Genomic DNA, 19,750 nt, shown 5'->3' with positions numbered 1-19,750 from the left:
CCTACCCTGGCCAGGAAGGATGAAGAGCGGACACCTCAGGAAGTGCCTTGTAAGGTCAAATGTTGATTTCAAAAAGTTGAAATCATATCTGAATAGTGATAGAAGTGCCTTAATTTCTAAAGTTACATCACATACATCCTCATTCTCTAACCTAGAAAGGTTGTCAGCTACCTGATTCTCAGTTTCTTTTCTATCCATCACCTCTAAATTGAACTCTTGTAAAATAAGTATCCAACTACTAAGTCTAGGTTTCGTATCCTTCTTAGTCACTAGGTATTTAATGGTTAAATGATTAGTATGAACTGTAACCTTAGTACCTATCAAATATGTCCTAAACTTAACAAAGGAAAATACCACAGCAAGCAACTCTTTTTAAGTGGTTGTGTAATTAATTTGTGAATCATTTAGATTAAGGCTAGTGTAATAAATGACATGCAAATTTTACCTCGTCCCTGGCCAAGAACTGCTCTCACTGCATAGTCACTCGCATCACACATCAGCTCGAAAAGTATAGTCCAATCAGAGATAACCACGATGGGGGTTGTAAGAAGTCTATCATTGAGTTCCTTAAATGTGTTGAAGTAAATTTCATAAAAATAAATGGTTGATTTTGTTGCAGAAAAATGCATAGAGGCTTGGATATCTTCGAGAAATCTTTTATAATCGTCTATAAAGCTCGCGTGTCCCAAAAAGCTTTTAATGCCTTTCAAAGTGATGAGAGGGGGTAATTTTTCAATCACTTATACCTTTGCCTTTTCCAACTCTATCCCGTGCTTGGAGATTTTGTGTCCTAAAATCGTTCCCTTGGTCACCATAAAATGGCATTTTTCCCAATTGAGCATCAAGAAAGCTTCTTCGCACCTTTTTAGCACTTTTGCTAAATTGCCAGGCATAAATCAAAGTCATCGCCAGATACAGAGAATTTGTCCATAAAATCTTTAGAAATTCCTCGACCATATCCAAGAAAATTACGAGCATACATCATTGAAAGGTGGCGGGGGTATTGCACAGGACAAAGGGTATTCTTCAAAATGCATAAGTGCTATAAGGGCAGGTGAATTTTGTTTTTTTATTGGTCTTTGGGCGCTATTGTAATTTGATTATACCCTAAATATCCATAGAGGAAAAAATTAGAAGGACTTGTCCACTAATCGATCTAACATTTAGTCAATGAATGGGAAGGAAAATGGTCTTTCTTGGGGGCTTTGTTAAGCTTGTGATAATCCATACATATTCCCAAACTTGTGATGGACCTTGTAGGCAATAGTTCATTATATTTGTTGCTTACTACGATCATGCCTCATTTCTTGGGAACGCCTTATACCGAACTGACCCACGAACTGTTAGAAATAAGGTATATCACTCCAGCATCAAGCTACTTGATTATTTCCTTTATAACTACTTTCTTCATGACTCAACCTAATTGTTGTGGCATTCTTTGAGAAAGTCTTATGCATGCAAATGGTAGAGTTATGCCCTTTAAATCAGTTATCGTCTAACCTAAAGCTTTCTTGTTATGTGATAAAACACCAATCAAATTGTTTACTTGCTTAGGGTTAAGACTAGCAGAGATTATCACAAGTAATGTTTTATTACTACCCAAATATACATACTTAAGGTGAGATGATAAAGGCTTTAGTTCTAATATAGGAGCCCTCTTAAGGGATGGTTTAGGAGGAGTGAATTGAGCAAAATCTAGGGTTCAATATGAGTACTTGGTCTAGCTACGACTAGGTTATACTGCTGCACCTCCCAAAGAAATTCCTTGAGCTCCGTGTCTTTATTGTCATTAAGTCTTCTATAATCCTCAGTTTGCAGGAAATTATCGTAACAAAATTCTTCTGCTTCTTCTTCCACCGCATAATCCATGTCAATAACAACTTGGCATTCTTATGGTCATCAATAAACTTGAGTGTATTAAACACATTAACAGTGACATTTTGATCACCCACTTGCATAATGACATTTTGATAACCCTTTTCACAATCTATTAAAAAAAATTCGGTTGCTAAGAATGGTCGGCCAAAAATAATGGGTGTGTTATCATCCCTTCACAGTTAAGAATAAGAAAATATATTGGGAACAAGGATTTATCCACTTTCACCATTACATCTTTTATTATTCCTTCCAGTCGAACATGTGACTGATAAGGTAATTGTAAGATGATGGTGGTTAGCCTTGCATTCCCCATACCCAGCTTCAAGAATATGAACTCGGGCATCAGATTTACACTAGAGCTGAGATCACACAAAGCTCTTCCCTCGTAGCTATCATCTATAGTGCATGGAATGATGAAACTGCCAGGGTCTTTTTACCTCGACGATAATTTGTTCAACATAGAGCAATACTCTTTTGTCGTAGCAACAGTCTCGAGCCTCTCAACCTTCCTCTTCTTGGTCAGAATGTCTTAAAGAAACTTTGCATAGATAGGCATTTCCTTAATGGCCTAAGAATGGGACATTTATATATAGTTGGTGGAGAACATTAACAAATTTCTTGAACTGCAAATCCTAATTTTGCTTCTTCAACCTCTGAGGGAAGGGTGGTGGGGGTCTGATTTGCTATTCTAGTGGAGGGGGTTAATGTTTTATTGTAGTATTCGTCTTAGTTCCCTCGGTAATTGTTGATCTATGCTTTGTATTCTTTTCAATTGGATTGTGTCATTGTAACTTAGTTTTAGCATGAATAATCTTGGGACTAGAATATTCTAATGTCTTCCCCCAGATTTGTCTCATTATTTAAGCTACGTTCCACTCCTAAATGTGAGTGCACTATATTGTTCTTTGCCTTGGGTCTTAGTGACTTCAGTGTCACTCGGTAAACTGTCATGAGGGAATACATGCAATTCTTGGGTAATCTGACAAACTTGAGTTTCTAGATCCCTCAATGAGACACCTTGGCTTTGTATTAAAACATCATGGTTCTTTATGGATATTGTATGATCCTGCATTCGAGCTTTCATAGAAGCCATAAATTCATATAAATTAGTCTATAAAGAATTTAAAGTTGAAGAGGATGATGTCCCCTTATTGGCATTGTGCCACGACATATTTTGCTAAAAACCTGGGATTTCATTTAGAGTATGTTGTCGATTTGAGCCACAAAGAAGGGACCTGATAATTATTAATTGTAATTCAATAAATAATTCAAATGTGGATTGCTGAAATCGAGTCTTTAGCATCCAACTCATATGTCCCCTACATTTTCTTTCCCATTACAAGCCTCAAATAACGGAATTTATAATCATTAATTGCAATTCGATCAAGAATGTCAAATGCCTCATCTGGTAACTTAACTGGCATAGTGCCATTTGCTGAAGCATCCATCATCATTCATTTTGGGGCATTGACTCCATTATATAACATAACCAATTGTTTCCATAAATGAAACCCATGATTTATCCATTTACGAAGTAGTCCTTTGTATCTATTCTAACATCCGTTCATGGATTTGTCATCCATTTGATGAAATGAAGCAAAATTGTTCCTTAGTTTGGTGTTCATGATGGGTGGATTATTCCATAGCAAAAATATCTTACATAAATTTTCCCATGATTCCATCAAACTGGGTAGAACTCTATTCAACCATGTTCTAGCTCGATCACGCAAAGAGTAAGGAAATAATTTAAACTTCAACATATCTTCGTGAACTCTTTTCTATCTAAACGAGTCACATACTTCCAAGAATGCTCAAACGTGCTGTCTAGCATCTTTATGTGGTGCTCCACCAAACTTTCTAATTGAGTTCAACATGTTGAACATCACTGGTTTGAGTTCGAAGTGGTTTGCCTAAATTTTTGGATCTACAATTCCTGGATTGAGGTCGTCCAAGATAATAGCTAGATGATCTCTAATGACTCGTGGATGAGTGATGAATCTCGCATTAAGATTTGATGCAACATCAGGATTTTTCAGATCCTCGACCTACTGACCTCCTCGGTTTATAACCCCGTACATGGCTATTTGAATACACCTTCTTTGATGAAAATATTGTTCATTTTCAGGTATCAAAGAAAATAATGGTTCCTCAGATCTTCTATCGGCCATACAATTAAATATGTACAAAAATAAAATAAAAAGTGAACAGTGCAAAAACTAAATTCAAAATCACCAATTGACAATCCCCATCAACGACGTCAAAAACTTGTTGTGTATGTGAGTTTACTAAAATTAAAACGCAAATCGTGCAAGTATACACGTCGAACGAGTAATAAAGTGATGAGTGAGTATTGTCTCCATAGGGATTGGAGGGAAATTCACGTAAAGTTTAAGCACCTAAAATATAAACTAATGAATATAAAATGGTATGAACAATTGTTAGAACTGCTTTGGTAAAGATGAGATAGGTTAAATGTTATAGCAAAAAGTAAAATAAGAAATGATCTAACAAAATTTTGTGATGAGAAATGGTGAACAAGATAAGACAACGATCTGACCTCACACGTATGAAACTCTCAATAAGATTAAAAGGCTAGGTTTAACTTAGAATCTTACATCTTACCCTTAATGAATATTAATGATTTCCAGTTAATACAATACTCGACAGAGTTTTCTAAGTTGTTTCTAAGTTATCTCTAGTAAGGAACCTAACAGTGAATATGCTAAGGCAATACCTCTCAGTGTGAACTTTAGTATATAATATTGAATAAGCTATACTCCTTCGTTCATATATATCTAAGCTTAACTCTCTCGATATCAAGCATCAAACATAGATAAAGGCTAACTCTCAAACGCTCTTATAAATCTAAACAATAAAACAATGAAAAAAACATGCATATAGACAGGAAATATTATAAAATTCATTAAATAAAAAAACATAGTCATCCAAAATAAACCCAAGCCAACTTAAGTTAGTTCATGTTTGGGTGAAATAATCCAATATCATTCGTTTAATATAAACCATTTCAAATCTAAGATATAAGAAGTAACAATCAATAATGGTGAAAGAATAATCCCAAGCCAAAAGCTATCGTAGACTGTCATGAACCACCTCAAGTGTTCATGCTTCTCTCAAAGGCCAACTTTCATCCCCTTGAAGTCCCAACAATGGAGGCCATCACGATGAAGAAGACAAGAATGAAGAATAGTCGCTTCTAGATTTTATCTTTCTTATCTCACACTTTTCATTCAACCATAAATGTGGTGTCCTTTTATTTATATAGTGGGGGCTCATAGGATTTTGTGCCCTAATTCTTAAGGGAATATACCCTTCACGTGTAGGGCACAACTAGCAATGTGTCATATGTGGGTTGTTACCAATAAATATCTTCCTCGTTTGTCTGCTAGTGCACCCAGAAATATTGTTCCTTTTGTTGCAGCATAATCGTCCTCTCGAGGTAGTTCACCTTAAGTTACCTGCACATCAGTACATTAAAACAAACCAATCTCAAGTAGCACCAATTTCACCAATTCATGAAATAAGACAATAAAATCCACCATATAAAAATGAATAAGCTATATGCAACTAAATGTAACTAAATGGGCTTAAAAACATTCAATAACTTTAGTAAAAATACATGAAATATACCATTTTTACAGAGTTAACAATGATGCACTCCCTTTCAGTCACTGGTGGATGCACTTGGGATGCAACGTCCCTCTATCGTTGGGCATATTATCGAAAACTCTCATTGCACTTCATCTCCGTATTTTGAAATGTTGTTCAATCAGGGGTCATATTAGCCATATGATTGTATTGACCTAAGAAGATCTGAGCTAAGTCTTTCCAAGAACAAATTTGAGTACGACTTAGCTAATTATACCATCTAGAAGCATGCCAAGTTAAGTTGTTTTGAAAATAGTGGATCAGCAGCTTCTCCTTCTCTAAGTAGCCAGTCATTCTCCTACATAGCATGGTGATATAGGACGAAGGACAGGTGGTCCCATCATATTTCTCAAAGTTAGGAGCTTGGAACTTTTGTGGAAGGACCAATTCGGGGACAACTCTTTGGCATCAATTCCATAAAATGACTTAGCCATTTCCATATGTTTTATCCTCTCACCCAAATTCTTCACCTACTGCTACTGAGTGAGTTTTTTCTTATTAGCTAATTCATTTAGATCAGGGACCTCATTTTCAGCATGAAACTCTCTTGACATCATCCCAAATGCAATAAGATAGCTAGTGTGGAGCGAAGTTTCAGCCTGATATTTTGGTGGGTTATTAGTGGCGAAGAATGTTTAAGACTGAGATTCCTGGTGTACAGGGGTATCCACAGTAATATGAATAGGTGTATAACCCAAATGATGCATGATATTTTTAGTAACACTCTTTCTAGTGGTAATGTGTTTCTTAAACATCTCCATCTTATTCAACAAATCTAGTTGAGAGCTAGCAATATCAATCTCAATTTTGGCCAATCGGCTTCTTATATCTTCTTGTAGTTCATTCTGCCCTATCTCAACTTTCGCTAGTCCGTCTTTCATTCCCTTATTCGTCCTCGTATTGTAGGGGGTATGAAGTATTCTTGCTACTAGTAGGGGCGAGGATCACTGGGATCGTAAACCTCTTCTTATTATTTGGTTTTTTATTGAATAAATGTTATAATACTTTAATAAATGCAAGTGCAAATGGATAAAATGCAAAGATGCAAATATGAGAATGAAAATGTAAATGCAAGTGCAAATGCCAACGGTATTGATCCCACTGATGAATATCATAGAAAACGTTTCATTAGAGATTGAAGTCTTCACTTTACAAGGTAGTCCATTTTACAGACATGCATTTGCTTGGGCGCTTGGTGTAAAGTAAATTGAGGCTTTATCTTGGTACTTCATCCTTAGAAACTCAATCTCTCAAGTGCTCTATTCCCATGGGCTTATGTGAAGGCTCTATTAAAAGTATAACTCATCTTGGATGATGTCTCTCCGGTACCCTCTAATTTTGGATGTCATTCTTTCCATCAACTCTTACGTCTAATTCTTCAAGTGAGGTTCCTCCTTTATCTCTCTCGTTGGTACATGTTTGTGTATGCGACTACTTGATTGAAATCTTCTTTCTCCATTTGAAACATTTTCACTTAGATATTCAATTACATATCAACACACTTGAATTTTCCTTGATGTCGGTACCCCATTGAGCTATCAAACCCTCGATCCTCACCCATTACAAGCTTCAAGCGGAATAAGTTTAATTCAAGAGATCCACTTCCCTATACCCATACGAGGAAATAAATTCCCACAGAGGTATAAGGCATGTATCCACAGGTAAATTATTATAGCTCATAGGTGGAAATAAATTCACCACGAAAGCATAGTGTTCATCCCTACTTAATTGGGATGAAGCTCGGGTATAAAGCTTATGTCATGTCAGTGCACATGATGTGTGTGAGAAAGAACTCACAAACCTTTGACAAAAATAAAACAAAGATGGAATCATTTTCGATATGAAAATTTTACTAAATCTGCAACCATTAAGTCAAACATTTGTACAACTATTTGCATAAAGACTAAAAAATAAATTGTTCAATGTTCAATGAAAGGGTCAAAAAAATAATTCTAGACTCTAATCCATAATTTATACCACTACGACAATATATAAACGATTATTCGCTTGACTCTCTAATTTATCCACAGCGGAGTCGCCAAGATGTTAACACCATTTTTTTAATAAAATAAAATTTAATACCAAATTTTATGAAGTGATGATGGGAGTCACCATCAACCTTTGGGTTAGGTATGTCGAATACCTAAAAACATATTTTAAAATAATATTAAGAAAAATCATTTAAAAGATAAAAATTAGTCTACGTTAACCAAAGATTTATTTTTCAGGGCTTGCGATTCAGTTAAACGTAGAGAAGATTAACACCCCATAGTGCCCATAATTAGTTCTAGATCGCTTATATGTTGTCATCATGGTGAAATTTTTAGATTCAGATCGAAATTTAAAGTGTGATCGTTTTATCAAACATTGAGGAATTTATTCATTTTTTTATCAAGGTGGACTCGATTGTTTCAAGTTCACTTTTCATTCGAATGTCGTATTCAATCGTGCTACTCTACGGATTGCACTTTTCACGACCATTCTACAAAAAGTGTGTTATTGAAAATTGATACGAGTATACATAAGAAATTTGACACATAAATAGAGCATATTGTAATTTTCAAAATATTAATTCTAAAAGATGTAATATATAAGTCAAAATATATAAAATGATATATATATATATATATATATATATATATATATATATATATATATATATATTTAAAAATAAGGGCTAGAAATGTAACAAACAAATAAATAAAGAAAACTATACACAAACATACATATATAAAATTTTAAGAACTAACTTTAAAAGTTCTAAAGTTTAAGGACTATATTAAAAATAAATTAAACTAAAAGTGAACCCTAAAATCTAATAAATTAAAAAAATAAACTTGGAAAAATAAATTAAAAGCATCAAAATAAAATGTAAATAAGAAATAATTAACAAGCATACAAAATAAATATAAATATACTAAAATTAATAAATTAATTAGTATTTAGGTAAGTAATGCAAATTTAAGTAAAATGCTAGTTAATGAATTACAAATCATGACAACAAATTTATTAAATTAAATTAATATTAGACCTAATTACTAAGATAATTAATCTAGGAACTAAATTGAAGTCAACAACATAATACAAGGATTTGATTGAAATTAAACATACAAATTTCAAATAGTGACTAAATTGAATAATAGCTAAAATTGAGCATGAAAATTTATAATTAGAACAATAACTTAAGTGTAAAAACACGAAAAATGTACAGGGGTATGATCATGAATAAACCAAAAATGAACACTAAATATAAATATGGAAACTAGCAAGATGATGACAAATAAATTTGAAATAAAGACAAAATAGCCTCGAATTAGTAACCAAAATGAAATTTTACAAAATAGACAGGGTTGTAGAAATTATTAGCCCATGTGCTAAAACACCGAAACACCCGCCCAGAACGGCGTCATTTTGACGCAAGTATTTAAGCCCAAAATCAGGCCAAAAATGGTAATTTTCCCTCATTTATTCACTTTCTTATTTTTTACCAAAGGGGGAAATTCTTTTCTCTCAAGCTTTCCCTCTCTTTCCCTTGTCGGAGGAAGCACGAGACCCCCGACCACCGCAACTGAGCTCTGGCCATCGCAACCCGCCATCGCTGACAGTGGTCGTAAAACCCAAAGGGTATAAAAATGTACCTCCCTTCTCTACGAACTCAAATCCTAGGCTAGTTTTCCCTAAATCTCCCTCATACAGCCTAGATATAAGCATTTACTGTTGAAATTCTGGCAACGTTTGGAGGCTCTAACGTACGACGGTAAGTCTCCTATCTCATTCAAAATCTCATCAGTTTTTCTTTTGTTGATTTTTGGCTTCTTTTTTAAAGAATTTCTCTCGTTCCTCGAATCTCTTCTATTTATTCTTTGGTTTTCGGAAAAAAAAATCCCCTCCCATTCTATTTCTTCCGTTCATGTTTTTAAACCGAAAATGGTTTCTATTTTCGTGCTTTCTTGGGTTACTTGCTTGGTTTTTTATTTTGGTTTGTTTTTTCCTTTGTTGGCTTCGGGTGCTTTGTTCGAGGAGGAGACCATGTCGAGGACGCATTTTTCCGACGACGGTGATATCATCAAAGGACGTGGTAAAAAGAAAATTATCCCGATACCTGCTTTGCTCTTCTCTGAGGTGGTTGGCAGAAATTTTGACGGCGGCGACATCACCAGATGCGCATGGGAAAACGATGAGGGACATCGTGGACCGTCGGATCAAATTAGATCTAACGGTTGTGATCACACGACGCTATGAAGACAGATGAGTTAAGGGTAAAACCTTATTCATCCTTAAATTTGGATCGTTGGATCAGATCTGATCTAACGGTTGGATGGAAGAGGATGTGGGACTAGGGTTTAAGGAAACCTTACAATGCTTAGGTTTTTGGGCCTACCGGGTTAGGTTTTTTTTTTATTGGGCTCATATTTTAGGCCTTGTAATACATATTTTTTTAACTTATGGGGGCCTCTTTATTTATAATAAAAATAATGAAACCAAAAAAAATGATTAGAGAGGGCAAACTTAAACTTCTAAAATTTAAAGAGAGATGAAAATAATTTTTTAATAAAAAAGTATATAAATTTTTAATAAAAAAATATATAAATTTTTTAAAATATATAATAATTTTAAATCTTTAAGAGACGGCTACTCGTATTCACTCCTCGTTCTATATATGGGATAGGTAAAAATGGAAAAAATGCTTGAATAATAGATTTTTATTTCCTCAAGTAGTGCACCCGCCAAATTATTTTCCCAAATAGGTCATTTGCTACAGTACACAGTGAAGACGCCGTGTAATCTCTGCGACTTGTTAAAGACGCCAAGATTTCTACGCATCTTCAAGCGTCTTGAAGTTGAAGACCCTGGGATTACCATGCTCTTCAACACATTTTCCCTCCCTTGCAAAACTATATCACCGTTATCCACCCGTGAAACCTACATCATTGTAGAACTCATCTTATTTAAGGAAATAATTTAACGAGCACACTACTTGAGGAAATAAAAATTCTTCAAACATTATTCAAGCATTTTTGCCAGGTAAAAATATGCATTAAGTTAAAGAAACTCGTTCCCATTTTATTTTATCATCGGTAAAATAACATACTAAAGAGACTAAGCAATCCCTGCTCGGCGCTACCTCTCAAGGCACATAGAGTAGTTTCCCATGCGTCCAAATTGGAGCTGACAAAAGGCGCGTGGGAAAAGCATCCGCTCCGCTTGGTCTGACAAAAACATATGGGATTAGGCTGGCTTTCGCAAGATATTGTATTTTTATTCTCGCTTTATATTATATTATTTTACTAATTATTAGTTGGGTCAATTACACCGATCATCACTAAAATTTAATCTCTCTCATATTTAACTCATTATACTTTAAATTCATTCAATTTTCTCACTAAGTTTAATACAATTAATTTTTTTGTCACTCAACCGTTAATATATTAATGGCGTTAAAATGACTCCATTTTAGAATATATTTTTTTGCCAAAACGACGTCATTTTGTATCTATATAATAGTTCATTTATAACGTTGTTTAGTGAGAAAACGATTGAATGATAAAAAATTGCTAATTGTGTTAAATTTAGTGAGGAAATTGAACGGATTTAAAGTATAGCGAGTGAAATAGAATATATATTAAAGTTCAATGATGATAGATATAATTTACTTTTATTAGTTTAATGTTATAAATAAAAAGTAAATTATACCGTCAAATGATGATATGTCGGTAAATAAAATTGACATAATTATTTATTTAATCTTTAATATTTTTATATTTTACTTTAATTTAATAGTAGAAGAAGGAAGGCAAAAAAAGAGAGTTTGAGACTCGAACCTGTATTTATTGGATTAAATAACCACACCCAGACTACTGAATTAATCTCATTATCCTTATTATTTGATGCAACATTCAATATATAACAATTATGATAAATGGCATAAAAGAAAGAAGTAATAATTGTAACATTTTTATTAATAATTTCATATATATATATATATATATATATATATAATATAAATATATATTTAAATAAATTTTTTTATTAAAATTATATATGAAATTATTCGGTAAAGTTAACGATAATTTTTATATATAATTATTAAATTAATTTTTTAACTTAAATTTATTTTTATTAAAAATACAAATAATTATTTAAAAAATTCAAATATTTAAACAATAATTTATATATATAATATTAAATTAAATATTTTTCATTTAAATCATAATTTTAAAATTTATTAATAATCTTATATATATATATATATATATATATTAACTCGAAATTATTTAAAAATATAATTTTTTTTATAAAATTAAATATATATATATATATAATCATTAAATTAATTTTTTTAACTTAAGTAACAATTTTAATTTTTAGTAACAATTTTATATATTTTAACACAATTTATTTTTATTAAAAAATATATGAAATTATTTTATAAAAACTTAAATTCAGTTTTATTTATATAATTATTTTATAAAATTAAATTTATTACTTAAGTTAAAATTAAAATTATTTTTTCTTTTTTCTGTCATTGCTTAAAATGTGTTATATATTAAATGTTGCAAAATCAAACCACGCAGTAGATATAGCTCAATGATTTGGGCATTGAATTTCAACCCAAGGATGCATTTTCGAGGCTTGTCCCACCCTCTTCGCCCTTATTTCTTCGTTATTTATTTAATCTCTTGTTAGAGAATTAAATATAATAAATAAAATTAAAATTAGAATCAAATGGATAAAAATTAGAATCAAATTGATAGAATGCATAACTATTGAAGGATAAATATATAATTATGTCAATTTAATTAACTGTCACATCAGTACTTCTGTTAAGTGGCTTGATTGACAACAATTAAATAATTAGGTGGTATGATTGACAAAATTAAAAGATCAATAATAAAAGTAAAAGAGTTAAACAGTTAGATCGTTAATAATATAATTTACCCTAAATAAAATACTATAGATTACAGTTATGAATACTATATTCACTGTAAAATTTGGGAAGTCTTAAGCATGTTATTATTAATACTATATTCACTTGATCAAATTTCTTAAAATTTTGCTTAAGTGAATCTTTTGAATTGTTTCAATAGTAGAAGAGAATTTTATTTTTATTAAAAGGTTTGAGTTCAAGTACTTGCGTCTATTGAGTATATATACGTTATCATATACTAAGAAAAATATAAATATATAATACCTTATAACCACTCTAAACTATTTAAAATATAATTGAAATTACATCGATTTATAAGAAATTAAAAAAGATAATTCAAAAAATATTGACGAAGCTGAGTGATTAAAATTTAAGTGTATATATAATTGTATGATCAAAATATAAATACAAGTTAATGTTTGTCTGAAATTTAACGGCACAATGACTTGCTTGTTACAGACAAATAATTGGATGGCTTGATCGTGAGTTTTGAATTAAGATGATCAAATTGTAAATTTAAAATATTGGAATGGCTTATGGTGTAATTTACCCATAATTTTATCTCTAAAATAATAATAGTTCAATTATATAACATCATAAAACTATTAAATGTAAACTATTGACTTGAAACCAACAGTTAAGTATTTTGATTAAACAATTGAAGTTTGCAGTATGTGGTGCAAGACAAAATAATTAGTGAAAACTTAAAATCAAAATACTCATTAATTAAAAAAACTGAGTATTATTCTCTTTTTATATTCGAAGTTCAAGTAGTTACGTTTGTATATGATTAGTGATTAATAAAATTCTGAAAATTGATAGTGTTCACTGTCCACGTGAAACAATGGTACTGAATAAATATTATTTTATAATCATATTAAATTAATAAATATTTTCCTTTTGATCTGATAAAATGGAATTGAAAACCTATAAACGTATTCGGATTTTTTAATAAGAGAAAAGGCCAGCTTTATAATATCCATGGGAGAGGAAGCATACAGTTGAGCAAGGAAAGGCACTGATACATCCCAGTACATCAAATGATGCCTAAATGACCATTAACAGAACCCAAATTCACCGGCTTCTGGAAAGCTCGGACTACCGGCATTCCATCGTCATTATCATTCCCAACTCTCCATGACCGATCCTTCTTCCGTTGGGGCTTTTTGTGGTGCCTATGGGATGCATTTGACTTCTTAACCGTTGCCTTCTTCGAAGCAGGTCCATTAGCCAAGTCAAATTGCGCTAAGATCATCTAGTACATGCTCCGACAAAAGTGTAGTTTCTATTCCATTTTCCAACGATTCTTCAACGTCAGATGGATCTGAATCGTGAACTTCAGTTGAGCTCGGCTTCCCATCATCTTCCCCTCCATCTTCATCAGATATACCAGGTGGTATTTCATAGTGAGGCAGCTTTCCATCAATGTAATCCTTTAAAATTTGGCGGGCTGCCCTAGTTTCATCAGGTAATCCACTAGAGGCAACATACCCACGTGAAGCACAGCAAGCTCTCAAAAACTCCGAGGCCTGAGGCGGCCGAGACTGCAGTTCATATGGCTTGGGTCTTGTATACATCCTCGATAATGTGCCTTTTGACCCTATTAGCAACAACTTGCACAGAACTCTCTGTGCTCCGTCATCCGGTCAATTGGCAACACAACTGAAGCAATCATCTTATATCTCGAGCTTGAGAAGGATGGAAAGACCAATCCGGGGCAATCACATAGAGTCAGCTCATCGGAAATTATTAATGTCTGGAAATGCTTCGTCTTCCCCAGAGTTGAGGTGACGCCTATACGTTTCTGGCCGACCAAAGCATTTATAGTTGAACTTTTCCCAACATCAGGATACCCCACAAATCCCACCATCACACTTTCTGGTGCTTAAGTTCCTTCAGCATGCCTCTAGGAGATTGAATATCAGAAGACCTGGAGGTACTAGAGCCTGATTTCCTTATCTTGACTATTTCTTCTGCCTCAAACTGTAAACAAGCCAAGAGCTCATCTCTACCGTATATTTTTGTTTCGGGATCATTACTCTTTTGCATGCTATTTTGCGTTTTCCATTGGTCGGTAAGCAGTTTCCCTTCTAATTCAGCAGTAGCAGCTTTAGCAGACCAGAATATAAAGAGAATCTTATGAGATCAAAAATATTTCGCCCATTTTTCCATACATAGATAGAACAGAAGCAATAAGCACCATCAGCAGTGGAAAAATCGAACCAGAGCAGATGAGAAAATGAAACAGTTGAAATTAACCTAATAGAAACTGGCAGAAGATCTGCCTTGTTTACAAGAAGCAATGTTCTCTTATGCTTGTCGATCTCCTTAGCATATTCCTTCATTGAAACAAATTTGTCAGAAACCCATTGCAATCATCATCCAAGTAGTAGAAAAATCAAAATAAAAAGAAGGAAAAGTACGAAAAGGGAATACAACATGATCGGCATTCTACATTTTTTTGGATAAATGATAACTTTTCACATCTACTTTCCAAGTATAGTCAAATTGAATTAGATACCATTTCAATTGACTCTTAATTTCTTTTATCATTCAAAATTTCGAGAGTTGCCATTCTAGCATCAAGACGCCGTACCATATTAATAAATTCTCTTCCACCTACTCTTTAACAAATAAATAAATTTATATTAGATTGTTCATTAATTTATCACCAGACCTCAAATTTGCGAAATCTCCGCCTACCTCTAGCGGCTTTAGAATACATATTCAGCTCAAGAAAAAAAGTATATTACCTCAAGATCAGGACAGCGGTAAAAAAGAGGGTCCCTTGCATCAACAACCATCACAAGATGAGAGAATATAATGCGGTCAGCATGTCAGTAAGAGATATATCATAGCTTGAAAAGTCACAAGGATAAGTATGGAAGAGAGCCATGAGCAACTTAGGGGAAAAAAGATGGGATTTCACATCATTTTCAAATAAGAAAGTTTAAATAGTAATTCCAGGGGGGGCTCACTCTATGCTAACCTTTCCCCCTCCCTCTCTTCTCACCTCTCACCTCTCACCTCTCACCTCATTCCCTTTTGAGAAGGACATATACCTAATGTCAATGCACATATTTTTTTCCGAAGGTCCTTGGCCTGAGTATCAATTGCTTCTTAATTTTCCGTTCTTGTCATTTAATGATATTGAGATAAGAGAATAATGGTGTTCCAGGGTGACTTTTAGTTGGATATAAGAACTAGGACGTGATGACTGACTGATAGTGCTTCTTATTTTAGAAACCAGTGATTTGCTTCATCAGGTAAGGTTTTCCTAATCCTTTTGCACCTAGCATCTCTCCCCTGGTGCATGCCTTAGAAACCACTGCTTTAAGAAAATCATCCTACTCTAGGTTACTTGGACTCAAGTGTCAAGAGTCGGATATAGGAATGTAACTAAAATGGGTTACGTTAGACATTTCTAAGGTTTTCCATGTATTGGGAGGATCCTCAGTGGTCATATTACTATATCCGTGTGTTGAACACGAGTGCTAGACACAATTACTTCAAAGAAAAATGAAGAGTCTGAGCAACATAGAACCTACAACTTTTCATCATGCATGTAATAACATGTACAATTCTATATTACAAGAGATAAAATCTTACCAGATCACTGCGTTCAAGAACCCGCCAAAGCTGCCTCCAGATATCCAAGTTCTTCTCAAATGGTGTGAGAACAAGCTTCTCATTCTCCTCAAGTCTACAACAAATACAAGGACACAAAAACACAATTAATCCAACTCTCTATATGCTTATATATGTAAATATAAGTATAAAGCATGATGAGTCTATCCTATACTAAAAATGTTCACATATGCGAACAAGCTTATTCAAGCTACACTTCTCTTCAGACATGAGTCAATCGATATCATCTATAGAAAAGTAGTGGGGCAAGGACCATTAAGCTATTGTTCAAAAATAACCATCATCGGAACACTTTCGAATGTACAACACCAAATTGCATAGAGATGATGAAAAAAAGTGTTTCCACTTGGTTTGCTATTGGCTAGTATATTTATTATTCACTTTGTCTGACCCGGTTGAACACTGAATTTGGACCTATCCTAGGATATCTCAATGACAATATTAATCAAGTTGTCGTAGTTCAATTAAATATTTACTTCTGACAGTATTTATCACATACTTTTCATTGCTCCCTTTTTAAACGATGGAAGAGAAGATTATGTTCATATTACTCATCACCTCACCTTGCTAAGCTCCGGCGCCGAACTAAGAAAACTTGTTTCTCGTTTGCATCTAACTCTTCAACAGACATTGCTGCATTCCATGGTGGCCTATGTGAAAGGAAAATCTTTTTAGATTCTAATCACACAAATGAAACTAGGTTTTAAGTTTTGGTAAACAATAAAACATGCCTTCGTGGAAATCGGAGACTGCTCGCGTGCAGTGCCTCCTCTTTCTTCAGCTGTTCTCTTCTTTCTTCAGGTGTCATATCACTGATGCTTGAGCTAGCATCCCTAGTAAAAAAAGGACGTCAGATAAACCACTGAGCACGTGCATCAAAAGCAATAGGTTTGTAAAGCTTAAAGAAGAAGAATCAGGAATAACTCATTATAAACAAAATGCTCTCAAAAGATCCACACATTCAACTTAAACATGATATAGATACTTACCTGCAACAATCTCCTTATGCCAATACATTAAATTTAATCCTTTATTCATTTATTTAATTTCAAGAAAAAAAGAAAGGCGGGATGAAGGAACTAATAGGACTAAAGAAAACTCTCAATAGACAAAGTAACATGATTACTAATTCAAATGGACACTTTTCTAGTGATCTTAGTGCAAAAGTTATACTAGCCTATAAAATATAGGCTTTTGAACAACAAATTAAATAACATCCGAGTCTCTGAAAATCCTTGCAACAGGCATACAATTAACCATGAATCTCAATTCTCAATATGTTACTAAAATCGAAATACAAACCTTAAGACCATAACCAACAAAAACAAAACATAGAAATGAGGAGGTTACAATCAACCATGAATCTCAATTCCCAATATGTTACTAAAACACCATGAAACGCACTCAATATGTTGTTACAATCAAAATTGACCTTAAGACCATAACAAAATAATCAACAAAACCCCAAAACACAGCCAACCAATTAATTCAAAACAACAGAAATTTACATAAAACCCAAACTTTCACCAAATCAAACAAAACAAGTTCAATTATTTGCACCTACACATCAGACCAATGTGATATGAACATAAAAGGCTTAGGTAAAAGCTTACAAATTGATGAGGAGGTTAGGGGTGGGGTGGTGGATAGAGAAGAGCTGGTCTGCTTACTCGGTCTGCTCGATGACAGCATCGATGTTGCTAACTTCGGTTACAGATTCCAATACCTTCTTATTCTGGCTCTTATAAAACCTCCCCTTCTCTTTGGTTTGTTGTATCATTGAATTGTGATGCTTCACCAGGGTTCTCCCTAACCCTGACTTCTCATTCTTCCCCATCTTTCCTTAGCTTTGAATCAGATGAAATTCTCCCGGGGGAAATACAAAGTGCCTTGCTGATTTTGGTGGGAGTTGAGAAGATTGAACAAGTCGGGTTCTTCGATGGCAGTTGTAAGGGGGTGGCTTGGAGCCGACGGAGACTAAACAAGCTCCATAAAAGGGTTGAGATTTTTAGCCCAATGGCCAATCCAACCCAACCTCAAAATCCAGTTCAGGTGGGTTCGATTAATAAATACCTTAAATGATTTCAAATGGTTAAGAATTGACCCTTTATCCATTAATCCCATGTTCAATTCCAGTACAAAATTTAAAAACATAGGGTCAAGTATAAAAAACGTCCCAGCTATAGAACGTCACTATGTCGACTTGTCTATTAAAAATTATAAGATATTGTTTTATTAAGTTTCTCAACTATGAAAATGTAACACCTCCAACCCGTACCTAATCCGGATACAAATCTGAAGTCACATGGACATTTCAAAATCGTTACACTTATAAAAATCATAGAAAATTTAAACTTTCATCAACTTAAAGTTAACAATTTACATAAGTATGTTCAAAACATTATAAAATCAATCAGAGCATACATACTTCACGACTTTGTTTACAGGCCAACATAGCTATTACATAGAAAAACATATTGTGCAAAGTACTTCTGATCTGATCTTCGAGTGAAGGTATAATGTTCTGCAGATCCTAGGTTTGATCCTCTTGCTTCTCAGTACCTACGTGTAAAACACTTACACGCTAAGTCACAGACTTAGTGAGGCATAAAAATATAATAATGCATTTACTAAAATTATGAACATGCAATCTAATTATTTCAAATACATTTGTAACTATTATAGCATTATTTAATCATGTCACATATGATCCATCTTAACAATAATAACATGATAGCATATAATAACATAAAACATTTTTTATATCTTTTATAGGCCCATGTACATTACTGAGAACTTAAGGTATGCGAGTACATTTAAGTTATGCACATATGCTGTCACCATAGCTCGTATAAGGGTCCACTGAGTAGCATGTGAAATTTGTCCCGAAGGACGTCATGTATGTCCCAAAGGAACTCTTATGTCCCGAAGGACCTCATATAACCCTTGACTCTTGGCATGCCAACTATACCTATAGCTCTCATATCACATCACATGGGCTTAAATATTTATATGTTCCATATAATCACTAATTCATCATATATATTCATGTATTCATATCATTTCTCTTATAATCACATATGTCTTATCTCATACCACATATCATGTGTAAAAATATTCATCAATTTATATCATATAGCTTATGTTCACATGGATCATATAGCATGTATCAAAACAATAATAACATATAACACTTATGCATGTGTTTATAATGATCATAATATATGCATGTTCATAATTTTTGGACCATGAAAGTTAAACATAGGAAATAGACTTATCATAAGTCATATTTCCATAAAACAACTTCTATACTATAATATGCACTCACCTTAGCCTCACTGAATCAAATTCAACTTTTATGACTTATCCATCTTAATCGAGTCTAACTCTTCAGTCGTTTTGGAACTTGTTTATGCTCGATATCTACACAATCATATATTGAATATTCATATCAAAATTCTAAGGATCATAATTCGATTCTTAATAACTAAAGCTAAAAGAAAGACTTTTAACAATTTTCCAATTTGAGTAGTATCGGTACCACTGTATGGTATCAATACTGGGCATCGATACCCATTTTCGATTATGTGATCCTTATTTCCAAAATGGTATCGATACCCTGGGTATCAT

At 33.4% G+C, this 19,750-nt stretch overlaps 1 pseudogene; it reads right to left on the bottom strand.

The window, feature by feature from the left end:
• Window positions 1-228: 228 nt before the first annotated feature.
• Window positions 229-18,095, bottom strand: LOC120203405 (annotated as a pseudogene).
• Between the last annotated feature and the right edge of the window lie 1,655 nt (window positions 18,096-19,750).

The sequence above is a fragment of the Hibiscus syriacus genome, unplaced genomic scaffold, assembly GCF_006381635.1.
Source record: "Hibiscus syriacus cultivar Baekdansim isolate YM2019G1 unplaced genomic scaffold, ASM638163v2 tig00000340_pilon, whole genome shotgun sequence".
In the NCBI taxonomy this organism is placed as follows: domain Eukaryota; kingdom Viridiplantae; phylum Streptophyta; class Magnoliopsida; order Malvales; family Malvaceae; genus Hibiscus; species Hibiscus syriacus.
Note: the sequence above shows the minus strand (reverse complement) of the source record. Positions and strands in the feature narration are given on the sequence as shown.